Here is a 17,935-nt window from a genome sequence, read left to right as displayed (position 1 = left end):
CTAATTTAGATAAGTTTTTGGTGATGTAAACATGATCTACATTGTCATGTTTTCCACAAAGAATCCACAAACCACACACATCCATGTCGATAGGGAATTTTGGCACATAATAAATTACAAAAATATTTTCGATGGATTTAAAATCAGGGTTAACACATTTTTGTTCAACCCTACACTTACAGACCTTTTGAAGTCATATAAATCGATTTTCAGATTCCTATCATCCACAATAATCTTTATTACCCATCACATAACCTTGCATCAATATTCACTAGTGATCGGAGGAACAAGAATATCAAAATACCCCCCCCCCCCCCCCCCCCCCCCCGCGCTGAGATACCCGTTAGATATGAAACCATATCATTGAAAAATATAAGTTTTTATATATTTGAGTTTCTGTTCTTTATCGTCTAAACCAAAAATAGATGAGTACTTTTACATTGAAAATTGAAAATGTAATTGTTGAGCCAATTTATATATTTAACTTTAAAAAGACTATTATTTACACTTAATTAGTTGCAAACAAGGGCTCTCTAACTTGACAATAGCCAAACTATTTCACTCATCTAATTTGTTAATTTACCATGATGGAAGCCAACTGAGGTATAAACTTCAACATGGAAGGTCCAATGTCAAATTCTCATACACCCATACTATTACTAGTCCATACTATTACTAGTGTTCTGTGATTTCCCTAATATTATTGGCCATGGGATGGTTTTGACTGGCCATTTTGATGGTGTGATTTACTATTTTTCACCATAAATAGAGTTTTCATGTCTGTTTATTGACATGGAATTATTGTTAGGAACAACTAGTTAAACATGATGATTCATACATAAAATCATAAGAATATACCTCAAATTAACGTAACTTTCTATGTGAACAAATTTATATATAGAGTTATGAACAATACACATATAAGGAGGCTATAGACAACCTAAAAACATAGACAGACGTCTTTTTATGGTTTAGTCCAACCCTCAATCCAAAATCTTTCATTTGGGATAATAATTTTCAATTTTTTTTGTCATTTAAGTATTAAGCCAAACATACAACCATATTTATAATTTATAGATAGCTATCTTTGTAACTTTGCGAGAATGTGCAATATTATTATTACAGAAAGTTAACGAATTGTGGGTGGCAAAGGGTTTTTGTTGACCGCTATTAGGTTTATTTATTTATTTATTTTCATTGGTTGTCCTTTTAGAGATTGAGACATATCCTCCATGGAAATTTCGAATACACTTATGGTTGGCAACGATGTGGGTTTCCAGATTGCGATTGATGATCCTGTGGTACATGATGTGCTTGACAATGGTTCTGGTGTTGAAAAGAACCCTCAATGAATTGTCTATGTCTTAATGTCAGGGGGTGTGGTGAATCACACAAAATAGTATGGGTTTACAAGAAACTAGAGTTGCTGATTCAAATGATATTGATTTCAAGGGCATGTGGGGAAATTCATATTTCGAGGTAGCCTTCGTGAATCAGGTACGAAGATCAAGTGACATTATAAGTATATAGGACCCGACAATATTTGGTAAGTCTCATATCGCATCCTCTAGAAATTTTTTAGTTGTATCTGGGCATTGGAATGGAGTTCCTAGCATCACTACACTCGTTAATGTGTATGGTCCTCAATCAGCAACATATAAAAGAAAGCTTTGGGATGAGCTTCTTAACCTCAAACATAGTACTGATGGAATATGGATCTTGTTGGGTGATTTTAGTGCTATTAGATACGATCATGAAAGATTTAACATGATATTTTTCCGTGTAATTGCAAAAGATTTCAATAACTTCATAGCAAGTGCTGGTCTCCAGGAGTTCAACCATGGTGGCAAGAAATTCACTTACCTTTGTGATGACGGTTTAAAATTGAGCAAGCTTGACCACTTTCTCATGTGCTCTAATTTCATCGCCCATCAAGCACTTACCACTGTCTTGGTTCTCCCTTGTGACTACTCTGATCACATTCCACTGGTTCTCAAACCCTCCAATCAAGATTTTGGACCCCCTCGTTTTCGCTTTTTTTTATTCTTGGTTACTCCGGGAAGGTTTCAATGAAGCCTTCTCTAGTGCATGGTACTCTTTTAAGGGTTTTGGAATACCTGATATGTACCTCAAAGCTAAAATGAAATTTTTCAGGAAGTCGATAGGTAAATGGCGCAAACTGGAATCCGATAATGAAGCCAAAAAATTGCCGCAATTAAAATCGGAGGTTGAATTGTTACAATCATGTGCTGAATCCCAGATTCTCACAGAGGATGAAGTCAACACTCGTAGAGCTCATAAATCTCTGATTGTTGAATTGGAGAAATTCGTTAAACAAGACATTCAACAAAAGGCTAAGATAAGGTGGTTAGCTGATGGTGACGGAAACTCTCATTTTTTTCATGGAGCTGTCAAGAATAAAAACATAAAGAATCGATTACATGACCTACTAATCAACGGGGCGTGGAACACTGAACCATTAGCCATTAAGATGGAGTTCCATCGATTTTTTGAGAATAAATTCTGGGATAAATGGCCAAGTCGACCAAAGTTTATCTCCAATGGCTTTAAAACATTATCCTCCGCTGATAGTGATCTCTTGGACTCTCCGATCACAGTAGAGGAGATTAAAAATGAAATTTGGTGTTGTGGAGGCGATAAATCTCCTGGTCCAGATGGGTACACTTTTAAAGTGTTAAAACAACAATGGGGAATAATGCAACACGACATCATTCAGTTTGTCTCCCATTTTGAACGTTATAGAAAAATTGCACATGGATGCAATGCATCCTTCATTACCCTTAATTCGAAAATAAAGGACCCTCTACTCCTTGGTGATTATAGACTGATAAACCTGATCGGTTTCTTATATAAGGTTGTATCGAAAATTTTGGCATCAAGACTTAAGGCGGTTGTAGGATCCGTAGTTGATGAAGTGCAATTTGAATATGTAGAGGGTAGACACATATTAGAAGGGCCTTTGATCATTAAAAAAGTGTTCTCTTGGGCTAGGAACACAAAAGAAAAATTATTCATGTTAAAAATCGACTTTGAAAAAGCTTTCGATTCGATTAATTGGGGATATTTAGACTCAGTGATGGAACAAATGGGCTTTAGCAGAAAATGGAGGAACTGGATCTGTGGGTGTCTCACCTCATCAAAAGAATTTGTGCTTGTAAATGGATCCCCAACTGACGAATTCAAAATCACAAAAGGTGTAAGGCAAGGTGACCCATTATCATCTTTCCTCTTTATTATCGCCATGGAGGGCCTAAACCAAGAAATAAGAATAGCATTAGAGAAGAAGCTCATTATTGGAATCACACTACAAAATCAAGGCCCTTCTCTCTCCCATTTATTCTACGTGGATGATGCTATCTTCACTGGTAAATGGGACATCTGTTCCGTCAAAAGCCTAGCCAGAATCTTGAAGTGTTTCCACATCACATCTGGACTTAAGGTTAACTTTCAAAAATCCAGGTTATTTGGTATTGGTATTTCTGACACAGATTTACATCGACAAGCTCAAGTCCTAGGTTGCCTTCAACGTACGTTCCCGTTCACTTACTTTATTGTGCCTGTAGGGGAAAATATGGCACTAATGAAAAATTGGCGACCAATCATTGAGAAATTCTAGTCAAGGTTATCTATTTGGAAGGCGAAAACTCTATCATTTGATGGCCGACTCACTTTAAATAAGTCAGTCCTTAATAGCTTACCAACATACTACCTCTCTTTATTCAAAGCACCTGAAGGTATCATTGCTGAATTAGAGAAACTCCGTAGAAGATTTTTGTGGGGTGGTGATGACAAAAAATCCAAAATACATTGGATATCATGGGCCAATGTAGTCATTGATAAATCAAAAGGAGGACTTGGAGTTGGTACTCTAAAAGCGCAAATCTTAGCCATATTAACCAAGTGGTGGTGGAAATTGAAATCAAGGGATTTTTATCTCTGGAAATAATGCATCGTTTGTTGGATTAGGTGTCTAACCCATAACTATTTTAGGTATGTACTTGATTTGATTATGAGCATGGTCATTTTGGGTTGCCTTCACTCATGCAACTTGATAGGATGACAAGAGCAGAGAGAGTAGAATTTATTACATGAATAATAAATTGGTACTCGAAAATGGTTTTATTAATATATTACAAGTTTAATATATTATTTGGAAAGCATATTATTTAATTAGTATTGATCATAAATTAATTTGATATTAATTTGGTGATCAAAAGAGACTGATTAAATAAAGGGGACAAATATTGCAATTAATTGTTAGTTGCTAGTTGGGCTGATGGACTCCATAGAGTGGAGTGGACAAAATTTATGGGGAAGCCCATAAGATTTCGTCTAAGGGCACTAAGGAAGGAATTCATGGGCTGGTTAGGCCTTAAGAAGAAATTAGGGTTTCCTTCAGAAACCCTAGTAGCCCACACAACTATATAAGGAACCCTTTACATAGGATTTTTGCCCCCCCCCCCCCCTATGAGTTTTATGAGAAACCCTAGCCGAAATCCTTCCCTCTCCAAGTCATCTTGTTGCATTGAGTGTTTGTGATTCTATTAGAGGTGCAACATTTGAGGAACTAAGATTTCATAAGTCAAGATCAAGAAGGATTGTGATTGTTATTGCTACATAACAATTAAGGTAAGATCTAAACCCTAGTCATATGTGTTTTTCAGATTTGTATGCTAGTAATTAAGGTTCATTGCTTTGGTATTCATAGTTGTATGTTTAATTAGAAAAGCCTAGATCAAAGTAATTAGGGTTGCATGTACACCATAGGAATGATGTTATGCACATAACCCACAAGTGGTATCAGATCCTAGGTCGTTTTTCTAGTTGAATAGATGCAAAAGTGAACTGCCAAAGGATCAAAAAGTCAAATTTTTGTTGTCTGTGCAGCCGACTCGGCGAGTCCATCAGTGGACTCGACGATTCTAGGGTGCAGTTGCCGTCATTTTCGATTTTTTGAGTAGATTTTGATGAGGATAATTACCTAAACTCGTTTTTCTTGCCTAAAATCGTTTTTTCATGTTTGGTATGTTAATCCTTATTAAAATTAAAGGATTTTATTAAATATGGATAACACATGATTATTATGATTCAAATATTTGACCTAGTAAGTTTGAAAAGTTTCAATTTACACCCTTTAGGTTTTATAGTTTAAATTTAAACTTAAAAGTTTTAGTTTTTGAAATTTAAATAGTTAAACCCTAATATTTTGAAAGGTTTCAAAATTTGTCCTCAAGTTTTGGAATTTAAAATTTAATTTAAAGGTATTAATTTTGAAATATTAAATTTTAAGACCCTAGTATTTTGAAAAGTTTAAATTACACCCTTATGGGTTTATTAATTTAAGTAAGAGTTTAATTAAAAGAGATAATTAATAAATCCATAATTATATGGTTTAAGTTAATCAAATTAAAAGTATAATTTGTTAATAGAGTAAACCACTTAGTATTTTAAAAGTGTAAAATACACCCTTAGATTATAGAATTAAAAGTTTAATATTATATATGTATAAGTAAATGTCAGTCTTACCGTTAGTAGGCCTCATTCACGAAGCTGGTCTATATGGGGTGTTTAAGGAAATTGCCTATAAAATGGTGATTCAATGGGTGTCCACTCTCACCCACCGCACTCTTGACTAGTGGAGGGTCGTTAACCGAACGGGTAGGATAGGACACAACCTTCCATTATAAGTATAATGAAATAAGAAGTAACTAAACACTTTTATAAATTCCCAAATCTTAGTTACTTTAGGAAAAATGTGGAGATGGTGCTAATCCATGAAATTACACATTACACCTTGTTGGTCATTAGTGGAGCGTGTGTGGTTTACCGGTACACTAATATGGGACCAATGAAGGATGAAAATGGGTAGATTGATGTTTATCATAGATCAATGGATCATGTGTTGTTAACCGACACATTGATTAGGTGATTTGTAACATCGAGAGTACCAAGTTAATTTGCATGGTTATCCACACCTTGTTTGTGATCCTTGACATCCCAGTCACAAATTTGAAGGGCATAGTCGAGATTAAACATGCCATTGAAAAGTTCAATGAATCTCAAAAGATCTAGGGGTTTCAATTCATTTAAAACTTAAATTTCCTTTTCATTTTTCATGGTGAAAATTGGTAAATCGTCATTTAACTACCTTCAAATATTCTGCAATTTGGATTACGGTATCCCTCTTCCATATTGTAGGATATTGTGTTGGGTCCTAGCCTTAATATTTCATTTGGGTGATTATTAAGGATTCTTATCAAGTAACTTGAATTTCTCCCGTTTTGTAGATGATAAAGTCTATTAACTATGATCTTCTTGAATCCTTTGGAAAAAGTTTTCCACATGAAGATGATGTTCCACGATTGGATTGTGGAAATGGAAATCAGGCTTCACTACCTCCACCTCCTCCAATAATTCTCCCTAACCCACGTGTTCGAAGACTTGAAAAGTTCAAGGTCACTTAAACCCTATTGTCAAAAAGACACGAAGATGGAAAGTCTATGTGTGTACACATCTTAAAGATGAAGTCACACATTGACAGGTTAAGGATGTTGGGTGTTGATGTCTCAAGGAAGATGGCTGTTGACTGGGTTCTTCAATCACTACCTGACTCATATAGTGAGTTCATTAGAGAGTACTATATGATGGACGACTATGTGACCCTCATTGATCTTACCTATTTGCTTATTGTTGCTGAATCAACATTGATTTAGCGGACTGGTCAAGCAAATTTGTCTGGTAAATCAATGTCCCAACCTTTTATGGACAATGGCAACATTGGAAGTCCAGAAAAGTTTTCTCAACGCAAGAGAAAGGTTGCGTTTGAGATAGTCCCGTATACCATTCTTGAAGAGTCCATATGTTTCTACTGACAAGAGAAGGGGCATTAGTTACGAAGCTGCCGTGACTACCTGAGAGATCTAAGAGATGGGAGAGTCAAAGTGTATGACTCTGCTTCAGGTAACATTCACTATCTAGCTCTATTAAGTTCCTATTTACAGATTCTTAATACATGATGTAATAAGATTGCATTTTGATGTTTTATAGGATCGAAGAAAAGAAAGGAAGCTTAAAGGAAGAGTGAGCTGAGTCTAATCACGAAGAAATGGATTTCGATCGCATGATTCGAATATCATATTTTTAAGCTGTCACTTAGAGAGTTATGATAGATTGCTTAGGAATATGTAATAGCATAGCTTTCATTTGAATTTGCATTATAAGGACAAGTTTTTCTGCACTTTTATAAATAAAATAAATTTGTGATTTTGTCTTATTTATATCCTTGCAATGTTATTTGTAAAAAATTGATGTTTGTATGTTTCTATTCTTAGAAATATTGAAAAATGATTCTTAGTTATGTTAATTATGGTAGTATCAAAAATTTACTAAATAAGGAAAGATCCTCATCGCCCAAGTTTCAATTGGATAGAAACTTGGAATCTTACAACTTGTATTGTGTGATAAATGAGAACCTTCGTATTTGGGAAATTAAGACTAATTCCTTGTTCATACAAGTATGTGAGTCAAGTGAAGGACTAAAGGATCTAGTACACATAGTTGTGCACTAGTCAAGTCCACCACAAAGAAAAATAAGACTATTCGTCATGATTTGCTAAAAGTTTAGTAAATATGGTTATGCTTAAAAGCTTAAGTGTGATTCAGAATCATTGGAAAGGTTTCAATAATAGCAGAACGAATAAGAAGAATCAATAGGGTAGAAAGATAAAAGGTTCTTCAATCTGAAAAGATGGGAGAGTACTTTAGTATCATGTTTTATGATCGTCTCATTGATTATGAAACCATATCCCAATTGATCCTCTAAGTAAATCTTAGTGCACTAGTATGACTAAGAAGAGGAATCAGGAATTGTTGAAGTGGTTGAATAAGAAGGTGAATCATACATCGTTCCAAAATTAAGTCTTGGAATCATACTCCAAGATTGTGATATTGAGTGACACGTCTTCAGTAAGTTTAAAACACTCATCAAGTGTGGAGTAGAAATGTTTCTTACTCTTGCACATTTTAAATTGGTATGTCGTGATGTCTTTTGATAAAACAAATACCAACTAAGATCAATTATGTGAAGTGTTTGTCTTGATAGGAACCCGCACTAACTCTTGAATATTTGTTTGTTAAGGAATGTTTCTTGAGAAGAGAATATTATATGTCAAGATGTCAGTGGGAGTCTTAATGATCTTGAAAAGTTTCAAGAACAAATCAAGAATAAACATAGTTATTCATCACTAGCACACGACTTGAGGTTTATAACCTATCGTGTTAGCATATTTTTGTTTCTGTGCCATTCCAGTAAAATTGACTATGTATGTGAGTTCTAAGAGTTCTCAATTGATTGCATAAAGCAAATAACCTTGATTAATGCAAGTACATTGATCTATAAAGGTGAATTACTTAACAACTTGGAAGCAATGGTGGGCGCTCGTGCTGCCATGAGGCAAGAAATTAAGATTGAACAAGTTCAGTCCATATGAGTTTGGATTTGTCACAAACCTTGTCTTTTGATTATGGTTATGGAAAATTCATATGGATAGGACCACATACACCATAAAATCTAAGTGTCATAATGTTTCTCTCCGTTTCATAAAAATGATTGTGAGGAAATGCTTTCACTAAGAGAGATTTTAAAGAGATAGCAATTGTGATATTTGCATTCTCAAATTCGATTATGTTTACGACAACCGTCTTCATAGTTCGAATTGTGAGATTTGGCAATTAGTTTAAACATTTAAGACTTATTGCTATAAGTTCTAAAATGGTTTAAACACACACATGAGCTTTCTTAGGAAAGGTGTATGATTTTGAAAAGCTTGGATAAAGGTTTATCGAAGTAGCTTGTATTAGAAACATGAACTTTAGGAAGAAAGTGAATAAGTATTGATTTCTAGAAGTCCAACTGATTTCTAAATACATGTGAAAGGTAGTGGGAGCATAAGTGTTATGTTGGTAAGGATAGAACTATCATGTTAGTGGGAGCATGATTATTGTGTTGATAATTAGCAATATTAATCATAGATAACAAAAGTTTTACTTTGCAAAGATCAGGGGTTGAAAAGTTGTTTTGCTATAATTAAGGGAGAGGAGCTTGTACTTCATTTCAAAACCTAGAAGCTTAGATGAATAAATTTTAATCAAATTTACTCAAAGGACATATATGAATGGTATGTTAAAAAGATTCAACATAAGGGAATTCTATGTATATATATATATATATATATATATATATATATATATATATATATATATATATATAGTAATATTATAGCGAGAGACTGGTAAGTATCATGTCTTTATGTAAGACATTATGTATCGTATCCCATACGCTTCAGGTATGGACCATATTGAGATTATTATGAATAGATAGGACTCTATTTATAATGAATTGTCATATGGAAAATATGGAAATGTTTCCATAAATGGGAGTTGGATATCAAGAATCTATGTCTAGATTAGAAACTTTTATGCAAGAAGGATGTTCAAAGGAATGTACTTTGAATGTGAGAGTTCATATCTATGGAATTGCCTTGTAACAATCTCCAATAGAGCACTTTGTAATATCATTGGCAAAGTCTTGGTGGCTTTGGTTCTGTGACATTACGAAAGGATCGTTGTATAAAATGTTAAAATCTAACATATTATAATAGTGGAAAGAATTTGGTATTCTTACACTAATGATAAGGATTAGGAGTTGTGAAATGAGGATCATTGGAAATGTGTTCAATTGATCTATTTCACAAAGTAAGGACCGTAGGTAAACATAGTGTCCATGCTTGGAGCATGGGACAACTATTATTATAATTCAAGTAATAAGTTGATTATCCGAAACATTATACAATGAATAATGTGTAATCAATATGGTGACTAAATAAAAGGTGTTTTATTTATACTCAAAAGTTTGGGGCCATATTGGGTTCGATTATTCTTGTGTTTCACTTTGCATGTTTTGACTTCTCGAATAATATGATTATTCAAACCATCCACAGTCGATCATACTTTGGAAGTAGGTAATGAGGTAAGACTGTCATGAATCCGACTGTAGATTGTCTAAAGCATTTTTAGACATAGCAAAAGTCTGCCGCAGTGTTCATGAGTGCTCCTGAAATAAGATTTGAGTATTGTATTAAACCCACGCTCACTTGAATCACTTTATGGATTTTATCAAGAGTGATTAGTGAGATGGTAATATCTTATATTCTTGAAACGGAGACGTGTGAGTTGTAGTTTGCAAGTCGGTTGCACATTGATAATATGTAAACACACCAATAACTTGGTGTTATAAAACATATTGTTGTGTGTGATTTGATGAGTAGGTACAAGAGAGCATTTGAGTCGAAGTTTATCCGTTCCTTTTACCCAAAGTGGGATAAAAGCGATATCTGTGGGCCCCTCGATGATTTAGTGATGACACCCTAAGCGCTTGGCCAAGCCGATACTAAGTTGATGTGTTCAATTGTAGTATATTGTCAGTCGTCATAAATCGGAAATCCGGAAGCAACACATGAACAAAGAATGATTTTAATCCATGTCTTAGTTCATATGATATCTAGAATGGAAGAATATATGATCCCTTATCTAAAAGACACGTTTGTGATATGACCAGACTTTGACAGCGGCTTATGAATGCTACGATTGCTGATCAGATTCTGAAGTCATAGGCAAAATAGTGATTAGAGTTATCTAAGTGGAAGACTATTGGATTAGGTGTCTAAGCTCATAAGTATTTTAGGTATGTACTTGATTTGATTATGAGCATGGTCCTTTTGGGTTGCCTTCACTCATGCAACTTGATATGATGAGAAGAGGAGAGAGGGTAGAATTTATTATATGAATAATAAATTGGTACTCGAAAATGGTTTTATTAATATACTACAAGATTAATATATTATTTGGAAATCATATTATTAAATTAGTATTGATCATAAATTAATTTGGTGATAAAAAAGACTGGTTAAATAAAGGGGACTGATATTGCAATTAACTGTTAGCTGTTAGTTGGGCTGTTGGACTCCATAGAGTGAAGTGGACAAAATTTATGGGGAAGCCCATAAAATTTCGTTCAAGGGCTCTATGGAAGGAATCCATGGGCTTCTTAGGCCTTAAGCAGGAATTAGGGTTTCCTTCAGAAACCCTAGCAGCCTACACAGCTATATAAGGAACCTTTTACATAGGATTTTCGGCCCCCTATGAGTTTTATGAGAAACCCTAGTCAAAATTCTTCCCTCTCTAAGTCATCTTGTTACATTCAGTGTTTGTGATTCCATTAGAGGTGTAACATTTGAGGCACTAGGCTTTCATAAGTCAAGATCAAGAAGGATTGTGATTGTTATTGGTACATAACAATCAAGGTTAGATCTAAACCCTAATCATATGTGTTTTTCAAATTTGTATGCTAGTAATTAGGGTTCATTACTTTGGTATTCATAGTTGTATGTTTAATTAGAAAAACCTAGATCAAAGCAATTAGGGTTGCATGTACACCGTAGGAATGATGTTATGAACATAACCCATCATCATTTCCATAGACAATCTCATCAAAAAACCAGTCACAACGATTGCTAAAAATTCAAATGTTGTTTGGTGTAACATAACAAAGCAATTAACTCTTTACCATCCTTTGATGTAAATTATCATGAGTTGTGCAGTGTAAATCCAATTTCCAAACATAGTTTCCTTTTCTGGAAAGACAGGTGGTGCGGGGACTTAACCTTACAAGATCGATTCCCACGATTATGATAGTTTATTTTGTTTACTTCTTTTTATAGTTTATCTTAGAATTTTTAGATGTTTTTATTATTAATGCATTGTATATTCTTTATCGTCTTTATTATGGATCGTACCGGGTGCTTTTTATTTTGCGTAAGGTATTTTGCAGGTTTTCGTGTTCGTTGCGGTTGTGGGTTGATTGGAGACGGGCTTAGTGGGCTCTCGAGGTATTGTTGGGCTTGGCGGATCCATAAAAGAATATTTAGGCCTTAAGAGTTAAAGACTTGGATATTTTGGGCTTATAAAGATGGGTCATAAACTTTTATTTTGGGATTGGAGTATCCATTTTTTTAGCTAAATGATGATTGGTTGGTTTAAATCACATGGATATGGGGGGGGGGGGGGGTAAAGGAATCTTTGGTAGTGGAAGAATGGAGTGGAGGAATGAAGAGCCAATAGCATTACAACAACACTTGCGTGGGTGGAATTTCCGTCGCGCGGGTACTCGCACAACTGCACAGTTTTGGCATTTTGGTCATTTGGCACACCATAACCTTGGGGGATCAGATCTCGCAGCCATGACTTTGATTTTACACCATCGGAGAGTTGAAGAAGGCGATTTTGGAGCTTGAAACCCATTTATTTTCATCTTTCTAAGTCATTGGTAGTTTCTTTATGCAATTAGACTCTTGTGATTGTTATTTTGTTTCCATAAGTGGCTAATTTCTCTATATTGGTTAACTTTGGTTAAAACCTTTGAATGTTTGTGGGTTTTTGAAGGATTCATGCAATTAGACTTTTGTGATTGTTATTTTGCATTGAATCATTGAATTAACTTAGAACAAGGGCTTTATGATGGTAAAAATCATCTCTAGTTTATGAATAATATCTCTTTTATGGATGTGTAAGCATTAACATCCTCTAGGAATTGGGGATTCCTTCTTTCTTAAGGCTAATTCACTTCTTGGGTTCAATTGCTTCAATTAAACCCTTGATCTTGATTAAGAAGGTGTATTGTGGGCTTCCCCAACCTCCATACTACCTAAGAGGAATCTTGGCATATCATGCTTTATGATTGCTATAACCAATTTGGGGTGAATGATAAGCTTCATGTTGAATCCTAATAATAAACACACAAATGTTCATTGTCTTGAATTGCCTTAGTTAACAAACTCTCTCCAATATTTGAGCATCTCAATATCTTGCTTAATTGAAAGTTTTTTTTAGTTATTCAAGTCTTTTAGTTTTCAAGTAATAAACACCCCCCCCCCCCCTTAGTTTAATTGTAGTTAGTTAGTTTATTTACAATAGTTCTTTTAGATTGCATTGGTGATTGAATACATGTTGTGAACCATTACCCCAAGGATTGATACCCCTTTTTACCATTATATTACATTTTATTTGCAAACAAAGGGTGTAATTTGCTTGGTGGACTTGACATCCCACCAAGTTTTGGCGCCGTTGCCGGGGAAATTGGTTATTATTATTTGATTTTTTATGCCTAGGTCTACAAGAACCGGTGAACTACTCTACAATCCGAAAATTAAAAAAGAAGCAAAAAGGCTGAAAAAGTTGATGGCTTTCGAGCAATACATCATTCCTATGGTGTACATGCAAACCCTAATAGCTCTTGGATCTAGTTTGTCTAATGAACATGCAATTGAATATCCAAAGCTATAAACCCTAGATCTAGCATATAATTAATCATATTAATATAAAATAGAGTTTAGATCTAACATTTGATTGTTATATAGCAATAAAAATCAATTCCTTGGCTTCAGAAAGCTTAGTGCCTCAAGTGTTGCACCTCTAATGGAGTCACAAACTCCACTAAGCAACAAGAATGAAGAGGGAAGAGAGGGGAGGCACCAAAACCGGCTGGAAACCCTAATCCAAGTGTTCACCACGTTTTTGGGGCCATAAGAGTTCCTTATATATGTTGGCTATTAGGGTTCACAGCTAGGAAACCATAATCTGAGTGCTTAAGCCCTAAGCAGCCCATGGACTCCCTCTTTAGAAGCCTTGGACGATTTCTAATGGGTTTCCCCATAGAATTCGTCCACTCCAACTTCTATGGAGTCCATTAGCCCGTCTATGTAATTATCTTATAATTACACAATAATTCCCTTAAGTTTAATTAATCTCTTTTAGCCACAAAATTAATTCTTGACTAATATTAATTAAACATTATGATTTCTCCTTTAATATATTATTCTTATAATATATTAATATATCATAATTAAACATCTCTCTCCTTAATTCATCCTACATATTGCTATGGTGAAGGCAACCCAAAAGGACCATGCTTATAATCGGGTCAAGTACATACCAAAATAGTTATGGACTTAGACACTAATCCAATAGTCTCCCACTTGGATAAGTCTAATAACTATTTTGGCATAACTTCAGAACCTGATCAGCGATCGTAGCTTTCAAAAGCCGCTGTCAACTCTGATCTTATTAGATACGCGTGTCCTTTAGATAAGAATCATATATTCCTCCATTCTCAAGATATCGTATAGACACAAGACATGAATTTTAATCATTCTCTCTATATTGTTTCCCGACTCCCGATTTATGACGACTGACAACAGACTACAATTGAACACATCAACTTAGTCCTGACTTGGCCAAGCGCTTAGGTGTCATCACTAAATCATCGAGGGGCCCACAGATATCGCTTTTATCATACTTTGGGTAAAACGAATGGATAAACTTCAACTCATATGCTCGCTTGCATTCACTCCTCAAATCACACACAACAATAAGTTTTATAACACTAAGTTACTGGTGCGTTTACTTATCATCAATGTGCAACTGACCAACAAATAACAACTCACATGTCTCGGTTTCTAGAATATACAATATTATCATCTCACAATCACTCGTGATAAAATCTATTAAGTGATTCATGTGAGCGTGGGTTTAATCCAATACTCTAATCTTATCAAAGCACTCATGAACTCTGCCGCAAACTTGTGCTATGTCTAAACACTTTAGATAATCTACAGACAGATTCATGATAGTCTTCCTTCATACCTACTTCCAACGTATGACCAACTGTGGAGGTTCGAATAACCCAGTTATTATGGAAGTGAAAACATGCAAACTGAAACACAATAATAATACTTAATCTTATATGGCCTCAAAACTTTTGAGTATAAATAAAACAATTATTTTTAATCACCATATTGATTACTCATTATTCATTGTTTACTGTTTCAGAAAATCAACTTATTACTTGAATTACAACAATAGTTGTCCCATGCTCCGAGCATGCACACTATGTTTACCTATGGTCCATACTTTGTGAAATAGATGAATTGAAAACTTTTCCAATGATGCTCATTTCACAATTCTTCATCCTTATCATTAGTGTAAGAATACAAATTACTTACCACTATTAGAATGTGTTAGATTCTAACATTTTATGAAACGATCCTTTTGTAAAGTCATAACACAAAAGTCACCATGACTTGGCCAATGAAATTACTAAGTACTCTTTCAGAAATTGTTACAAAACAATTCTATAGACGTGATGTCTCTCACTCAAAGCACATTCCTTTGAACATCCTTTTTGCATAAAATTTTCTAATCTAGACATGAATTCTTAATTTCCAACTCCTAATATGGAAATGTTTCCATATTTGCCATACGACAACTCATCCTTAATAGAATCTTATCTATCCACAATAATGTCGATATGGTCCATCCAACACTATACTTCCAACTACTCACAAGCAACAAATCCTTGGCGACCCTTAGATCATCCTTTGATAGTTGTTTAATAATTTTAGTAAAAAACCGTTCTAGTCCCTTTTCCCTCCTAATGCGCTAAGCATTTGGAAAATTTTAGAACGATCAAACATTATAGCACATGCAATCGATCCTATACCCGAAGAGTATGAGACAAGATTCATAATGTCTTACACAAAGATGTGATACTTTACCAGTTGTTTGCTATAATATTTCTTATTACCATGTTCTTACAATTTTGATTATGAAAAGGGATGTCGTAATCATAACCAAATTTTGAGAATGCAATTATCCTTTCCATATATAGAATTTCCTCATGTTGAACTATTCCAACACAACATTCATATATATTTGACTAAATTTGATTAAAATTCTACAATCTAAGCCTTTAGATTTGAAATGACGTATAATATTGTCTCCCTTAATTATAGCAAAACAACTTTTCAACCCTTGCGACTTTGCAAAGTATAACTCTTGTTTTCTATAACTAATATTGTTAACTTGCAATACTTACAATAATAATCATGCTCCCACTAACATGATGATTATTTCCTTATTGGCATAACACTTATGCTCCTACTAGCTTTGACATATATTCAGAAAACAATGTAACTTCTAGAAGACAATGCTTATTGAATTCCTTAAGTTCATGTTTCTAATACCCGATGCTTTGATAAGCCTTTATCAAGCTTCTTAACTTTAAACACCTTTGCCTTAGAAAGCTTAAATGTGTGTCTTATACAAATTCAGAACTTATGTTACTAAGTCCCAAATGTTCAGACTAATTGTCAAATCTCACAATTCGAACTATGAAGAGAGATGTCGTAATGATAATCGAATTTGAGAATACAATTTACACAATTGCTATCTCCTTAAAATCTCTCTTAGTGAAAGTATTTCCTCACAGTTATTTTTATGAAGGAGAGAAACCTTATGTCACTTAGATTTTATAGTGTATGTGTTCCTATCCATGTAAATTTGTCATAACAACAATCATAAGACAATGTTTGTGACAAATCCAACTCATATGGATTGAGCTTGTTCAATCTTAATTTCTTGCCTCATGGCAGCACAAGTGCCACCATTGCTTCCAAGTAGTTGAGCAACTCATCCTTACATATCAATGTACTTTCCATTGATCAAGGTGCTTGCCTTTATGCATACAAATGAGAACTCATAGAACTCACATACATACTTAGCTCAACTGTAATGGCATAGAAACAAGAGTATGTCAGCCACGATAGGTTATAAACCTCAAGTCGTGCGCTAGTGATGATCAACTAGGTTTATTCTTGATTTGTTCTTGAAACCTTTCAAGACCCTTAAGGCTCCCACTTACTCCTTGACATATAAGATTCTCTTGTCAAGAAACTTTTCTTGACAAACAAATATTCAAGAGTTAGTGTAGCTTTTATCAAGAAAAAACACTTCACAAAATTGGTCCTAGTTGGTCTTTGTCTTATCCAAGACGTCACAACTTACCAATTTCAAATGTGCAAGAAAAAGAAAACTTTTCCAAATTCCACATTTGATGAGTGTTATAAACCTACTTAAGACTTTTCACTCAAGTCACAATATTGACTCTAAGACTTGATATTGGAACGAAGTATGATTGGCTTCTTGATTTAATCATTTCTACAATTCTTGATCCTCTTCTTAGACATACAAATGCACTAAGACTCACTTAGAGGACCGATTGAGAAATAGTTCTTAATCATTAAGACTTATCATAAAACACAATAAAAGGTACTCTCCCTTCTTCTTAGAATAGAGAAACTTTTATCTTTCTGCCTACTTGGTTCTTCTTATTCGTTCTGCTATTGATTGAAACTCTTTGAATCAACTCAGAATTATACTTAATCTTATACGTATAACCATATTTACTAAACTTTAGTAAATCATGACGAATATCTTTGTCACTCTTGTGGTAGACTTGATCAACGAACGACCTAGTGTACTCGATCTCCTAGTCCTTCAATTGACACTTTGTCAAAGAATTAGTCTAAATGCGAAGAATATTTGAAAGCACTTTCGAACCATCACACGGATTCCAACCCAACAATTTCCCAAATGTGAAAGTTTTTCATTCATCATACAATACATGTTGCATGATTCCAAGTTTCTATCCACTTGAAACTTGGGCGATGAGAAACTCTCCCTATTTGGTAAACTCTCGACACTTCCACAAATAACCAAATTAAGAATTAGATTCATCATTGCTAATAATGGAAACATTCAAACATCAATTTTTCATACATGCCATCGCAAGGATAAATAAATAAGACAAAAACAAAATTTATTTTATTGCGTAAAAATTTGTCCTTACAATGCAATTCAACTGAAAAACTATGCTATTACATATTTCTTAGCAATCTACCCTAACTCTAAAATAGCAGCTCAAAAATCCGATCTTTGAATCCATGCGATCGAAATCCATTTC

This window comes from Lactuca sativa, chromosome 6 (assembly GCF_002870075.4).
Source record: "Lactuca sativa cultivar Salinas chromosome 6, Lsat_Salinas_v11, whole genome shotgun sequence".
NCBI classification, from domain to species: domain Eukaryota; kingdom Viridiplantae; phylum Streptophyta; class Magnoliopsida; order Asterales; family Asteraceae; genus Lactuca; species Lactuca sativa.
The sequence above is the reverse complement of the archived record's forward strand: the minus strand, read 5'-3'. Positions refer to the sequence as shown.